The following is a 15604-nucleotide window of genomic DNA, read 5'->3' as shown; positions in this document are numbered from 1 at the left end:
ACTTAAAGGAAAAGAGGGAGTGAGAGGGGAGAGAGAGAGAATGAGGCAGAAATAGAAAGAGGAGGGAAAGATGAGATAGTGGCTGAGATGGCGAGCGAGAGAAGGAGGAGGAGAGAAGACAGAGGGTCGATACATGCAGAGAGAGGGGGACTGAGAGTGAGGCAGAAGGGACCGAGGCAGAGAAGAGAAAGGCAGAAAGCGTGAGACACAGCGAGGCAGAGAGAAATGAGAGAGATAGAGAGAGAGAAGAGAGACAGAGCAAAGGTGAATGAGAGAGAGAAAATGTGATGAAGAGAGATAGAGACACTGAGAAAGAAATAGAGACGAGAGTGAGGCAGAGTAAGTTGAGGCAAAGAGAGAGGGAAATTAAATGAGGCAGATAGCGAAAGAGAAAAAACAAGATAGAGGATGGACGGGTTAGATTGAGTGTAAATCTCCCTCTACACTGTCCCATCAAACGATCTGTCGGTCTGATGCAATAGATGTCCATTTCCAATCTGCCTGAAGATACCGTTTCAAGTTAAACAGCTTAAACCCCAAACGGTCAGAGTGCTGACGCGCTGGGACACCCGTCTTATCTCAGTACCTTTCTAAATGTGTTATTAGACACGGAGAGATTCCCTGTGCCAGTTTCCTCTTCCCATTTCCTGCAATTCCAAATCGTCTCCCAGTCTCATTTCATCCCCTGTCACCTTGTCCTCCGGCACACTGATCCTAAAGAGAAACAGGACAAGGATGTGAAGCTGTGATCAATGCAGTAAGTTTTATTTCTGAGTACAGCCCATTATTCAGAGAGCAGTAATACAGGGTCAGGGGTTACGGGACCTAAACAATCAAACAGAGCCTGCTTCACATGAAGGAAGGTTTCATTCAGTGAGAACGTGGAGAGCTCGGACTGGTGGGAATCCATCACTGGATCTTTCACTGTTTCGGTCTGCAACATCCAAACCCACAGGGGAAGGATAGTGGGACACACAGATACGTAGGGTGAGTTGGAGCAGTCACCGGGACTGGTGAACAAATCCAAATAGAGATTCAGTTGCTGAGGGTTTGCAGGAGTTGTTTGTTGCTGTTAAATACCAGAATCAAATGAAACCGAATGCACCAATTTAAACAGAAAATACACACACCCCACACCTCTTACTGGCGAGATTTAGGGGTCAAAGTACTTCAATCAGTAAAAGCTAGTCGACAGGTACTAAAATAATTAAAGAGGCCAATGGAATGTTGGTACTTCAGCTGTAGAGAGCTCTGGAAAGGCCCCATCTGGAGAATTGCATTCAGTTCTGGGCACCGCACCTCAGGAAGGATATACTGGCTTTGGAGAGAGTGCAGCACAGATAGACCAGAATGTAACCAGGGTACCAAAGTTTAAATTATTATTTGTTCCTGGGATGTGGGCATCGCTGGCAAGGCCAGAATTTATTGCGCATCCCTAATTGTCCTCGAGAAGATATTGGTGAGCCGCCTTCTTGAACCGCTGCAGTCCATGTGGTGAAGGTGCTCCCACAGTGCTGTTAGGGAGGGAGTTCCAGGATTGTGTGAGGAGAGATTACATAAACTGGGCTTGTAGTCCATGGAATATAGAAGGTTAAGGGGTGATTTCATTTGATTGAGGATTTTAGGATGTTAAAAGGAATTGTCAAGGTAGAGAGAGAGAAACTATTTCCACTGGTTGAGGAGTCTAGGTCAAGGGGACATAATCTCAAAATCAAAGCCAGGCCATTCAGGAAAGAAGTTTGGAAACACTTCTTCACGCAAAGGGAGGTAGAAGTATGGAACTCTCCCACAAAAAGCAGTAGATGCTCGCGTAATTAATAATTTAATTCCCAGATCAATAGATTTTTGCCAGGCAAGGGTGGAGAAAGGATACAGAGCCAAGACAGGCGGATGGAGTTATGATAGATCAGCCATGATCTCACTGAATGGGGGAACAAGCTCGAGGGGCTGAATAGCCGACTCCTGTCCCTACCTCCACTTTATAGAGTGTCAGCATTGAGCCCTCAAAGGCAGGTAAAATACTGAGCTCCCTCTTCATTACCTAGACATTACCACTGTTACTCTGCTCCCCTCCCCGCTCCATACCATTTCTGTTCCTGAATTTATAAACTTGAATACAGAAAATTAAGGATGCGATCATTGAGGTTTTATGATGATCGAGAGATACTATTTCATCTGGTGGGAGTGTCCAGAACAAGGGGCAAAACCTTAAAGTTAAAGCTAGGCTGTTCAGGTGTGATGTCAGGAAGCATTTCTTCACACAAAGGGTAGTAGAAATCTGGAACTTTCCCCAAAAAAGCTGTTCATGCTGGAGCTCCATTGAAAAATTCAAGCCTAAAATTGATATATTCTCATTAGGTAGGGCTCTGTTTATAGACACACACAATAGCACAAGAGACACATGCAGAAACACCTACAGAGACATACCCACATGTACACACACACACAAAAACACATGTATAGTGGGACACAGAAACACACACATGTAGAGGCACAAACAGACTGAGCAGCAGAGAACGGGTTAAGGTTGTCGGTGGATTGAGATCAGTGATGGAGAGAGAGGTTTTAAACAGGCTTTTGAAGGCACTTGTTCGGCACGTAACAGCCAGTCTGCCGATTTACAGCCTAGTGTGGTATAAATCTGACCTCTCAGCAAGGACTGTGTTTGAACTCCCCACATTCATTGTACACAAGACCTTCAGATGGGATGGGGTGAAAGGTCAGAGTTTTGACCCTCAGCCCCTTGCTGAAGATTGTTTCGAGTGTTGTACCGTGTCTATTCAGAATTCACCGTAGAATTATAGGCCTAGAAATTGGGTTTTGGCGCAGCAACGGCTTTAGCGCCGGAAGTGAGTGCCGGAGCTAAGTCGCGCTGGTTGGGCCAAAAATTCACTACCTCTGCGCCCAAACGGCTGCCGGCGCTGCTGAAAGCTGTTAGCGCCTGAAAACTGGCGCTATGCGCTGAATTTCGGCGCTATTCCGGCGCTGCGGCGCCCGCTGCGGTGCGGCAGGTTCGGGAAGTGCAGGCCTCCTCCTTCCCTTAAGGAGGACCTGCCTGCACCCGGCCGCGGCCCGCGATAATCTTATTAAAAATGAGCCCGGCACCTCGGACAAGTGCCGGGCTTGCTTCTGTTCCGGGGGGGGGGGGGGGGGGAAGTCCGGGGAGGGAGCTGCGGCCAGGCGGGCGGCGGGAAAGCGGCCGGCCGCCGCGGGGCCTTTAATGCGCCGGCGCAAACTTGTGCAAGGCACCTCTGCCAGAACGTTGCTTGCGGCTGCCACGGGCGAGGCGGCCGCAAGTCAATTTCCCAGTTCGGGCGGGTTACCATGGCAACCGGGACGCTGCGCACACCGATGACGTCATCGGTGCCGGCGCAGCGCTACCGGTCTACCGCGGCGGAAGGGCCCCAGGCAATTTAGGCGCCGGCGCCAATTGCAGCGCTAGGCCCTCTAGCGCCGCAAAATCGGCGCTAAGGGCACTGAATTTCTAGGCCATAGTATTTACAGCACAGAAACAGGCCACTCAGCCCAACAGGTCCAGCCGGTGTTTATGTTCCACACGAGCCTCCACCCACCTTACTTCACCTCATCCTATCATCATATCCGTCTGTATCTTTCTACCTCGTACTTATCTAGCTTCCCTTTAAAGGCACTCTGCTATTCCCCTCAACTACTCCATGTGCCAGCAAGCTCTGCATTCTGACTACTCTCTGGGTGAAGAGCTTTCTCCTGAGCTCCTTATTGGATTTATTAGTGACTATCTTATATTTATGACCCCTAATTTTGGATTCCCCACAAGTGGCATCATCTTCATCATCTACCCTATCAAACCCCTTCATAATTATACAGATCTCTAATAAATAACCCCTCGGACTTCGCTTTTCTAGAGAAAAGAGCCCCAGCACGGTCAGTCATTCTGGATACTTAGAACCTCTCAGTTCTGGTATCATTCTCGTCAATCTTTGTTTCACCTTCTCCAGTGTCTCTCTATCCTTTTCATAATATGGAGACTAGAACTGTACAGAGTGCACCAAGTGTGATCTAACCAAGGTTCTAACAGAATCTACATCGGCGGGAATCTCGAGCGGCAGCAGCGGGGCTATAAAAGCCCCAGAGACCAGGTAAGGCCTCACAGCATTGGCGGGAATCTCGAGCAGCAGCAGCAGGGCTATAAAGGGCCCCAGAGACCAGGTAAGGCCTCACAGCATCGGCGGGAATCTCGAGCGGCAGCAGCGGGGCTATAAAAGCCCCAGAGACCAGGTAAGGCCTCACAGCGTTGGCGGGAATCTCGAGCGGCAGCAGCGGGGCTATAAAAGCCCCAGAGACCAGGTAAGGCCTCACAGCGTCGGCGGGAATCTCGAGCGGCAGCAGCGGGGCTATAAAAGCCCCAGAGACCAGGTAAGGCCTCACAGCGTCGGTGGGAATCTCGAGCGGCAGCAGCGGGGCTATAAAAGCCCCAAAGGCCAGGTAAGGCCTCACAGCATCGGCGGGAATCTCGAGCGGCAGCAGCGGGGCTATAAAAGCCCCAGAGATCAGGTAAGGCCTCACAGCGTCGGCGGGAATCTCGAGCGGCAGCAGCGGGGCTATAAAAGCCCCAGAGACCAGGTAAGGCCTCACAGCGTCGGCGGGAATCTCGAGCGGCAGCAGCGGGGCTATAAAAGCCCCAGAGACCAGGTACGGTTTACCAGTCTCCAGTCTCGGAGGGAAGGAGAGAGGTAAAAAGTAATCCAAGTGTGATGTCACCAGAAAGCGGGTAAGTGATTGGTTGGTAAGTATTTCTCCCTTTTTTAAGCTTAAATCTCTTTGGTTTATAGTTTCTAAGGTGTGATATTCACCATCTAGAATCGGGGCAGAGGGTATTTAAGAATAATATTAATAAATTTAATTAATTACATAGAATGGGAGATCAGGTGATGTGTTGCTGCTGCAATATGTGGGAGCTGGTGAGCACCATTGATGCTCATGGTGATCACATTTGCAGTAAGTGTTGGCTGCTCGAGGAACTCCGGCTCCGTGTTGAAGAGCTGGAGTCCGAGCTGCAAACACTGAGACACATCAGGGAGGGGGGGAGTTACCTGGACTCTGTGTATCACGAGGTATTCACACCAATTAGATTAATTAATTCAGATGTAGTCCGTGGCCAGGGTCAGGATGGTGTGACTAGAAGTGAGGCAGGTACGGGGATCCAGGAGGTAGTGTTGGAGGAGCCGCAGCCCTTGCACTTGTCCAACAGGTTTGAGGCACTTACTCCCTGTGAGGATGGGAACAGGGACTGCGGGGAGGATGAGCAACCTGACCACAGCACCGTGGAGCAGGGGGCCATTCAACTGGGGGGGAGTTAAAAGAAATGTTGTAGTGGTAGGGGATAGTATCTTTAGGGGGATAGATAGAGTTCTTTGCAGCCGAGAGCGAGAGTCCCGAAGGCTGTGTTGCCTGCCCGGTGCCAGGGTTAAGGACACCTCCTATGGACTGGAGAGAAATTGGAGTGGGAGGGGGAGGATCCAGTTGTCGTGGTCCATGTTGGTACCAACGACATAGATAGGACAAGGAAGGGGGTTCTGCTGAGGGAGTTTGAGGAGCTAGGGGCCAAATTAAAATGCAGAACCACAAGGGTAATAATCTCTGGATTATTACCTGAGCCACGAGCGAATTTGGCTAGGACAAATAAAATTAGAGAGTTAAATGCGTGGCTCAAAGACTGGTGTGGGAGAAATGGGTTTTGCTTCCTGGGACACTGGCACCAGTACTGGGGCAGGAGGGAGCTGTTCCGTTGGGACGGGCTTCACTTGGCCAGTGCTGGGACTAGAGTCCTGGCGGATCATATAACTAGGGCTGTAGAGAGGGCTTTAAACTAACTAGTGGGGGGGAGGTTCCTCGAGAGCAAATAATAAAAATGACAACAGAGAAGGTCATAGACTTAGGTAGCAGTGGGGAAATTAAAAACCAGAGCGTATCAGGAAGGGGCAGAAGGTATGGAGTAAAAGGTAAAGTAATAAAAAGGGCAAAAGCAGGAACTAAGTGTCACAAAACATATTTGAAAGTTCTCTATCTGAATGCACATAGCATTCGTAACAAAATAGACGAGTTAATGGCACAAATAACTACATATGGGTATGATCTTGTGGCCATTACAGAAACATGGCTGCAGGGTGACAATGCCTGGGAATTAAACATACCAGGTTATTTAACGATGAGGAAGGACAGGCAGGAAGGAAGGGGAGGTGGGGTGGCTATGTTAATAAAGGAAGGAATCACTGTAATACAGAGAAATGATATTGGGTCAAAAGATCAGGATAATGAAACAGTTTGGGTGGAGGTAAGGAATAATAAGGGGAAAAAAACACTAGCGGGCGTAGTCTATAGGCCTCCGAACAGTTGCAACTCTGTTGGACGGAGTATCAATCAGGAAATAGTTGAGGCTTGTAATAAGAGAACATCTATAATTATGGGGGATTTTAACTATCATATTAATTGGACAAATCAAATTGGGCAGGGCTGTCTTGAGGATGAGTTCATTGAGTGTATTAGGGATGGGTTTCTTGAGCAGTATGTAACTGAACTGACCAGGGGGCAAGCAACCTTAGATCTGGTCCTGTGTAACGCGACAGGATTAATTTAAAATGTCCCAGTAAAGGATCCACTTGGAATGAGTGACCATAACATGGTTGAATTCCATATTCAATTAGAGGGTGAGAAGGTTGGATCTCAAACAAGCGTGCTAAGCTTGAATAAAGGAGACTATGAAGGTGTACATTTAAGGAGTTATTTTACAACTTCCAAAAAAATATATTCCACTGAGAAGAAAAGGGTGTAAAAGAAAATACAGCCATCCGTGGCTAAGTAAAGAAATTAAGGATAGTATTCGACTAAAAACAAGGGCAAAGAAGGTAGCCAAATCTAGTGGGAGGATAGAGGATTGGGAAAACTTTAAAAGACAGCAAAAAATAACAAAAAGATTGATTAAGAAAGGGAAGATAGATTATGAAAGTAAATTAGCAAAAAATATAAAAACAGATAGTAAGAGTTTTTATAGTTATATAAAAAGAAAAAGGGTGGCTAAAGTAAATGTTGGTCCCTTAGAGGATGAGACCGGGAAATTAATGGTGGGAAATATGGAGATGGCAAAAACACTGAATGAATATTTTATATCAGTCTTTACAGTAGAAGACACTAAGAATTTCCCAACACTGGACAGACAGGGGGCTAAAGGGGGGGAGGAGCTAAACACGATCAAAATCACTAAGGAAGTGGTACTCGGTAAAATAATGGGACTCAAGGCGGATAAATCACCTGGACCTGATGGCTTACATCCTAGGGTCTTGAGGGAAGTGGCGGTAGGGTTTGTGGATGCATTGGTAATAATTTTCCAAAACTCCCTCGACTCGGCAAAGGTCCCGGCAGACTGGAAAACTGCTAATGTAACACCCTTATTTAAAAAGGGCAGTACAGAAGGCTGGAAACTATAGACCAGTTAGCCTAACATCTGTGGTAGGTAAAATTTTGGAGTCCATTATTAAGGAGACAGTAACAGGACATTTGGATAATAATTTAATAGGACAAAGTCAGCATGGTTTTATGAAGGGGAAGTCATGTTTGACAAATTTGCTGGAGTTCTTTGAGGAAGTAACATATAGGGTGGATAAAGGGGAACCAGTGGATGTAGTGTATTTAGACTTCCAAAAGGCATTTGACAAGGTGCCACACAAAAGATTATTGCTTAAGATAAAAAATCACGGGATTGGGGGTAATATTCTGGCATGGATAGAGGATTGGCTATCTAACAGAAGGCAGAGAGTTGGGATAAATGGCAATCAGTAACTAGTGGTGTTCCGCAGGGGTCAGTGCTGGGTCCCCAACTCTTTACAATCTATATTAACGATTTGGAGGAGGGGACCGAGTGTAACATATCAAAGTTTGCAGATGACACTAAGATGGGAGGGAAAGTAGTGAGTGAGGAGGACATAAAAAACCTGCAAGGGGACATCGACAGGCTAAGTAAGTGGGCAGAGATTTGGCAGATGGAATACAATACTGGAAAGTGTGAGGTTATGCACTTTGGCAGGAAAAATCGTAGAGCAAGTTATTATCTTAATGGCAAGAAACTGGAAAGTACTGAAGTACAAAGGGATCTGGGGGTCCTGGTGCACAAAACTCAAAAGGTTAGTATGCAGGTGCAGCAAGTGATTAAGAAGGTAAATGGAATGTTGGCTTTCATTGCTGGGGGATAGAATATAAAAATAGGGAGGTATTGCTTCAGTTGTACAAGGTATTGGTGAGACCGCACCTGGAATACTGCGTACAGTTTTGGTGTCCATACTTAAGAAAGGACATACTTGCTCTCGAGTCAGTACAAAGAAGGTTCACTCGGTTAATCCCGGGGATGAGGGGATGGACATATGAGGAGAGGTTGAGTAGATTGGGACTCTACTCATTGGAGTTCAGAAGAATGAGAGGCGATCTTATTGAAACATATGAGATTGTGAAGGGGCTCTTTCAAAACTGAGATGAGGAGGAACTACTTCACTCAGAAGGTGGTAGGTCCATGGAATATGTTGCCCCAAAAAGCTGTAGAAGCTACATCATTACATAAATTTAAAACAGAAATAGACAGCTTCCTAGAAGTAAAGGGAATTAAGGGTTAGGGGGAGCGGGCAGGAATTTGGACATGAGTCTAGGTTCGGATTGGTCATGGCCCTGTGGGTAGCGGAGCGGGCCCAGGGGCCGTGTAGCCTGATCCTGCTCCTATTTCGTGTGTCTAATTCTGTTAGATTCAGGAGATGGTTCTGTGATAGTGGATTGGCGGTTAGGATCAGATCAGCCATGATCTTATTGAATGGCGGAGCAGGCTCGAGGGGCCAATTGGCCTACTCCTGCTCCTATTTCTTATGTTCTTATGTACATGTTGAACATAACTTCACTGCTTTGCAATTCGATCTCTCCAGAAATGAACCCCAGTGCTGTGTTTACATTTTCATGGCCTGTTTAAAACGCTCCTGAAAACAGAACTCTTTGACCAAGCTTTTGGTCATCTGCCCCAATATATTCTTATGCGGCTCCTGCGAAGCACCTTGGGATGTTTTACTACGTTAAAGGTGCTATATAAATACAAGTTGTTCCATTTACTCCATCTAAACAATTCTTCATTTTAGAACACCTCAATCAAATCTCCTCTTAACCTTCTCTGCTCTAAGGAGAACAATCCCAGCTTCTCCAGTCTCTCCAATAACTGTAATTCCTCATCCCTGAAACCATTCTAGCAAGTCTCTTCTCCAAAGCCTTCAGGTCTTTCCTAGTGTGGTGCCCAGAATTGAACATAATACTCCAGCTGAGGCCAAACTAGTGTTTTATACAGGTTTACCATCGATTCCTGGCTTTTGTACTCTACGCCTATTTATAAAGCCCAGGATCCCATTGGCTTTATTAACCACAATTGCTTTGTTAACCTGTCTTGCCACCAAAGATTTGTGCACAAACATCCCCCCAGGTCTGTGTTCGTGCACCCCTTTTAAAATTGTACCATTTCGCTTGCATTGTCTCTTCTCATTCTTCCTCCCAAACTGTATAACCTCACACTTTTCTGTGCTGTAATTCATCTGCCATGTGTCCGTCCAATCCACCAGCCTGTCTACATCCTCTTGAAGTCTATTACTAACTTCCTCACTGTTATAAACACTTCCAAGTTGAGTCAGCTGCAAATTTCAAAATTGTGCCCTTTATCCAAATCCAGGTCATGTATATCAAAAACGGCAGTTATCCTGGTACTGATCCCCGGGGAACACCATTGAATACTTCCCCCTCCAGTCCAAAAAACAGCATCCACCACAACTCTGTTTTCTATCCCTTAGACAATTTTGTATCCCTGCTGCTGCTGCTTCTGTTATCCCACGGGCTTCAATTTTGCCAACAAGCCTATTACGTGGTACTTCATCAAACGCCTTTTTAAAGTCCATATACACAGCATCAACTGAACAGCCCTCATCCACCCTCTGTTACCTCGTCAAAAGCCTCAAATCAAGTTTGTCAAAATGACAGAGAAACTCTTTCCTTTAGCGGGAGTCCAGAACTAGAGGGCATAATATTTACATTATAAACAGTCCATTCAGGGGTGAGGTCAGGAAGCACGTCTTCACACAAAGCCGAGTGGAAATCTTGAACTGTCAAACGGCCTAGTTTGGCACAAATCTGACCTCTCACCAAGGACTGTGTTTGAAATCCCCACATTCATTTTACACAAGACCTTCAGATCGGATGGGGTGAAAGGTCAGAGTTTTGACCCTCTGACACCCAGCCCCTTGCTGAAGATTGTTTCGAGTGCTGTACCATGTCTTTCAGAATTCACCACATAATTACATAACGGTAATCCAAAAGGTCTTCTTTAGGCATATTAACAGAAAAAGGGTCGTCAGAGGAGCGGTGGGGCCGATTAGGGACCAAAATGGAGAACTACTGGTGGAGGCAGAAGGCATGGCTGAGGTACTAAATGAGTACGTTGCATCGGCATTAACCAAGGACAAGGATTTGTCAAAGTTATGGTAAACAAGGAGATTGCTGGGATACTGGATGAGATACAATAGATGAAGAGGACGTACCAGACAGGCTGGCGGTAATTAAAGTGAATAGGTCCCCCGGTCCGGATGGGATGCACCCAAGGTTACTGTGGGGAGTAAGGATAGAAATTGCGTTGGTGCTGGCCACAATCTTCCAATCCTCCTTAGATTACAAGGGTGGTGCCAAAGGACTGGAGGATTGCAAATGTTACACCCTGGTTCAAACAAGGAGAGAAGGATAAACCTGGCAATTACAGGCCAGTCAGCTTAACCTTGGTGGTGGGAAAGCTTTTAGAACTCCATGTGTGGTCTAACCAAGGTTCTATACATGTTTAAAATACCTGCTCTGCTTTGCATATCTATCATTGTAGAAATGAACCCCAGTGCTTTGTCTGCATTTTCATGGCCTGGTTAACCTGCTTTTAATGATTTGTGCATCTGTCCCTCTGGATCCCTTTGCTCCTCTACCCCATTTAGACACTAACTTTACAAGGAGTGTGTTTCCTTATTCCTCCTACCAAAATTGCAGCATCTCTCATCTATCTATATTGAAATTAATTTGCCATTTACACGCCAACCTGCCAGTTTATTAACATCTTGCATTTTGTCACAGTGCTCCTCAGTATTAACGATACACCAGAATTTGGTGTCATCTGTAAATTTGGAAATTACACTAACTATTCCCGAGTATATATAATGGTGCCTCTGCTCTCTCTCTCTCCCTTGCTTCTTTTAGTATCGGGGTTTTATTCTCTAACTTTTGCTAGTTTATTAATTATTTCACCCTTTCTATTTTATATGCCTTGATCTCTCTTCTCATCCCTTCTTCCAATGTCATGTCCACCTTTTTCATCTACCTTAGTAAAAACTGACGCAATGTAACTATCCATTATTTCTGAAAGAGAAACAAAAAATGCTGGAAATACTCAGCCAGTCAGGCGCTGCAAATACTCAGCAGGTCAGGCTTTTGTATCCAATATTTCTGCCATTTCGCTGTCATTACCTGTTGGTTTATCTTGTGATCCTTTAGTGGCTCTGTCCCTATCCTGAATTTCCTATTATTTATGTGCCTGTACAATACTTTACTTTTTCTTTTTATATTCCTTGATAATTTAATTTTGCAGTTCCTTTTCACCTTCCTAATTGTTTTTCTTATTCTTTCCCAGCCTCTTCCAATTACCTTTTGTCATCCTCTCCTTTATTTTCACTGTACGCAGCATTTTTCTTCAGTATCCATTTTACCCTCATCTCTTTATTCAGCCCTGGTGTTTTATTATTGGCTAGTTTGTTCTTGTTTTGTAGTGGAATATAATTCTCCTGAACTCTACTGATCACCATTTAAAATATTTCCCACTGCCTTTCTCTCTCTTTGTCTGTCTCTTCAGTTCCATGTTTATCTTCCCTAGTTCCATTGTCATCACCTCAAAATCAACTTTTTCACAATCTTATTACTACTCCTGTCTTTCTCAATAATTATTATGTTGTGATTGATAGTGTAGATTTTCACCTAAGCTTACTTCTCTAACCGCTCTGGTTCATTACCGATTGTAGATCCGTCAGTGATTGCTCGCTGGTCGGGCTTCTTACGTACTCGGTAAGAAAGGAGTCCTGAACACACTGTAAATACTCCATTGCCTTTTCCCCTTTCCCTACCTCTTCTTGACAGGTCACTTGGTGTAGTTAAAATCTCCCATGACCAGGATATGTATTTTTCACTTTTTATAGTTTTGCTGACATAAATTCCTTCCACTGCTAGGCGGTCTCTACAATGTGGGAGCTGGTGGACACCATTGATGTTCACAGTGATCACATTTGCAGTAAGTGTTGGCTGCTCGAGGAACTCCAGCTCCGTGTTGATGAGCTGGAGTCTGAGATTCAAACTGCGACACATCAGGGAGGGGGAGAGTTACCTGGACACTGCGTGCCAGGAAGTAGTCACACCAATTAGACTAACTAATTCAGATGTAGTCTGTGGGCAGGGACAGGAGGGTGTGACTATGAGTGAGGCAGGTACGGGGATCCAGGAGGTAGAGTTGGAGGATCCGCAGCCCTTGCTCTTGTCCAACAGGTTCGAGGCTCTTGCTCCCTGTGAGGACGGGAACAGGGACTGCAGGGAGGATGAGCAATCTAGCCACAGCACCGTGGAACAAGGGGCCATTCAAGTGGGGGAAGTAGAAAGAAATGTTGTAGTGGTAGGGGATAGTATCATTAGGGGAATAGATAGGGTTCTTTGCAGCCGAGAGCGAGAGTCCCGAAGGCTGTGTTGCCTACCCGGTGCCAGGGTTAAGGACATCTCCTCTGGGCTGGAGAGAAACTTGGAGTGGGAGGAGGAGGATCCAGTTGTCGTGGTCCACGTTGGTACCAACGACATAGCTAGGACTAGGAAAGAGGTTCTGCTGAGGGCGTATGAGCAGCTAGGGGCCAAATTAAAAAACAGAACCACAAGGGTAATAATCTCTGGATTACTACCTGAGCCACGAGCAAATTTGGCTAGGGTAAATAAAATCAGAGAGTTAAATGCGTGGCTCAAAGACTGGTGTGGGAGAAACGTGTTTTGCTTCTTGGGACACTGGCACCAGTACTGGGACAGGAAAGAGCTGTTCCATTGGGACGGACTTCACTTGGCCAGTGCTGGGACTAGAATCCTGGCGAATCGAATAACTAGGGCTGTAGAGAGGGCTTTAAACTAATTAGTGGTGGGGAGGTTTCAAGAGAGCGAAAAATAAAAATATCAGCGGCGAAGGCAATAGAGCAAGGCAGCAGTGGGGGAACTAAATACCAGAGCGTGTCAGGAAGGGACAGAATGTATAAAGATAAAGGTAAAGTAGTAAAGGGGGTAAAAGCAGGAATAAATTGTCACAAAACATATTTAAAAGTTCTTTATCTGATGCACGCAGCATTCGTAACAAAATAGACGAGTTGACGGTACAAAAAGCTACACATGGGTATGATCTGGTGGCCATTACAAAAACATGGCTGCAAGGTGACCATGACTGGGAACTAAACATCCAGGGGTATTTGACAATTAGGAAGGACAGACAGGAAGGAAAGGCAGGTGGGTGGCTATGTTAATAAAGGATGGAATCACTGCAATAGCGAGAAATGATATTGGGTCAAAGGATCAGGATAGTGAAACAGTTTGGGTGGAGGTAAGGGATAATAAGGGGAAAAAGTCATTTGTGGGCATAGTCTATAGGCCTCCTAACAGTTGCAACTCTATTGGTCGGAGTATAAATCAGGAAATAGTTGGGGCTTGTAATAAGGGAACAGCTATAATCATGGGGGATTTTAACTTTCTTATTGACTGGACAAATCAAATTGGGCAGGGTAGCCTTGAGGAAGAGTTCATAGAGTGCATTAGGGATGGGTTCCTTGAGCAGTATGTTACTGAACCAACCAGGGGGCAGGCAATCTTAGATCTGGTCCTGTGTAATGAGACAGGATTAATAAAAAACATCCTAGTAAAGGATCCCCTTGGAATGAATGACCATAACATGGTTGAATTCCAAATTCAGTTGGAGGGTGAGAGAGTTGGATCTCAAACCAGCGTACTAAGCTTAAATAAAGAAGACTACAGTATGAAGGTATGAGAGCAGAGTTGACTAAATTGGACTGGGAAAATAGATTAAGGTGTAAGACGGTACATGAGCAGTGGTGTACATTCAAGGAGGTATTTCACAACTTTCAAGAAAAATATATTCCACTGAGGAAAAAGGGGCGTAAAAGAAAAGACAGCCATCCGTGGCTAAGTAAAGTAATAAAGGATGTATCCGACTGAAAACAAGGACATATAAAGTAGCCAAATCTAGTGGGAGGATAGAAGATTGGGAAGCATTTAAAAGCCAGCAAAGAATAACTAAAAGATTAATTAAGAAAGGGAAGATAGATTATGAAAGTAAACTAGCAAACAATATAAAAACAGATAGCAAGAGTTTCTACAGTTATATAAAAAGAAAAAAGGGTGGCTAAAGTGAATGTTGGTCCCTTAGAGGACGAGACCGGGAAATTAGTGGCGGGGAACATGGAGATGGCAAAAACGCTGAACAAATATTTTGTATCAGTCTTTACAGTAGAGGACACTAAAAATATCCCAACACTGGACAAACAGGGGGCTATGGGGGGGGGAGGAGCTAAACACGATTAAAATCACTAAGGAGGTGGTACTCGGTAAGATAATGGGACTAAAGGCGGATAAATCACCTGGCCCTGATGGCTTACATCCTAGGGTCTTGAGAGAAGTAGCGGTAGGGATTGCGGATGCATTGGTGGTAATTTTCCAAAACTCCCTGGATTCAGGAAAGGTCCCAGCAGATTGGAAAACTGCTAATGTAACGCCCTTATTTAAAAAGAGGGGTAGACAAAAGGCTGGAAACTATAGACCAGTTAGTCTGACATCTGTGGTTGGTAAACTGTTGGAGTCCATTATTAAGGAAGCAGTAACAGGACATTTGGATAAGCATAATTTAATCGGACAGAGTAAGCATGGTTTTATGAAGGGGAAGTCATGTTTGAAAAATTTGCTCGAATTCTTTGAGGACGTAACAAACAGGATGGATAAAGGGGAACCAGTGGATGTGGTGTATTTGGACTTCCAAAAGGCATTCGACAAGGTGCCACACAAAAGATTACTGCACAAGATAAAAAATCACAGGATTGGGGGTAATTTACTGGCATGGGTGGAAGATTGGCTATCTAACAGAAAACAGAGAGTTGGGATAAATGGTTCATTCTCAAGCAGACTAGGCCTACGATCTCTAGCGTTTAGAAGAACGAGAGGTGATCTCATTGAATCATAGAAAATTCTTAAGCAACTTGACAGGCTAGATGCAGGGTGGTTGTATCCCCTGGATGGGGACGTTAGATCTAGGGGTCACTGTCTCAGAATAAAGGGTTTTAGGACTGAGATGAGGAGAAATTTCTTCACACAAAGGGTTGTGAATGTTTGGAATTCTCTACCCCGGGGGACTGTGGAGGTTCAGTCAATGAGTCTATTCCAGGCAGAGATCGATAGACTTTTGGCCTCTGAGGGAATCATGGGATATGGGGATAGTGCGGGAAGG

At 45.3% G+C, this 15604-nt stretch overlaps 1 long non-coding RNA gene across 1 annotated transcript in view; it reads right to left on the bottom strand.

Moving 5' to 3' along the window:
- LOC147095423 (uncharacterized) overlaps positions 1 to 15604 on the bottom strand; it is a 31868-nt gene that overhangs the window by 8604 nt on the left and 7660 nt on the right. Inside the window, exon 2 of the long non-coding RNA XR_015074633.1 lies at positions 587 to 714. This is a non-coding gene — a long non-coding RNA (uncharacterized LOC147095423). The remainder of the gene's footprint in view (positions 1 to 586; positions 715 to 15604) is intronic.

This window comes from Somniosus microcephalus, unplaced genomic scaffold (assembly GCF_052327205.1).
Source record: "Somniosus microcephalus isolate GS21.2 unplaced genomic scaffold, FLI_Smic_1.0 unresolved_chr1, whole genome shotgun sequence".
Taxonomy (NCBI): domain Eukaryota; kingdom Metazoa; phylum Chordata; class Chondrichthyes; order Squaliformes; family Somniosidae; genus Somniosus; species Somniosus microcephalus.
This window is presented reverse-complemented; position numbering and strand designations above follow the sequence as displayed.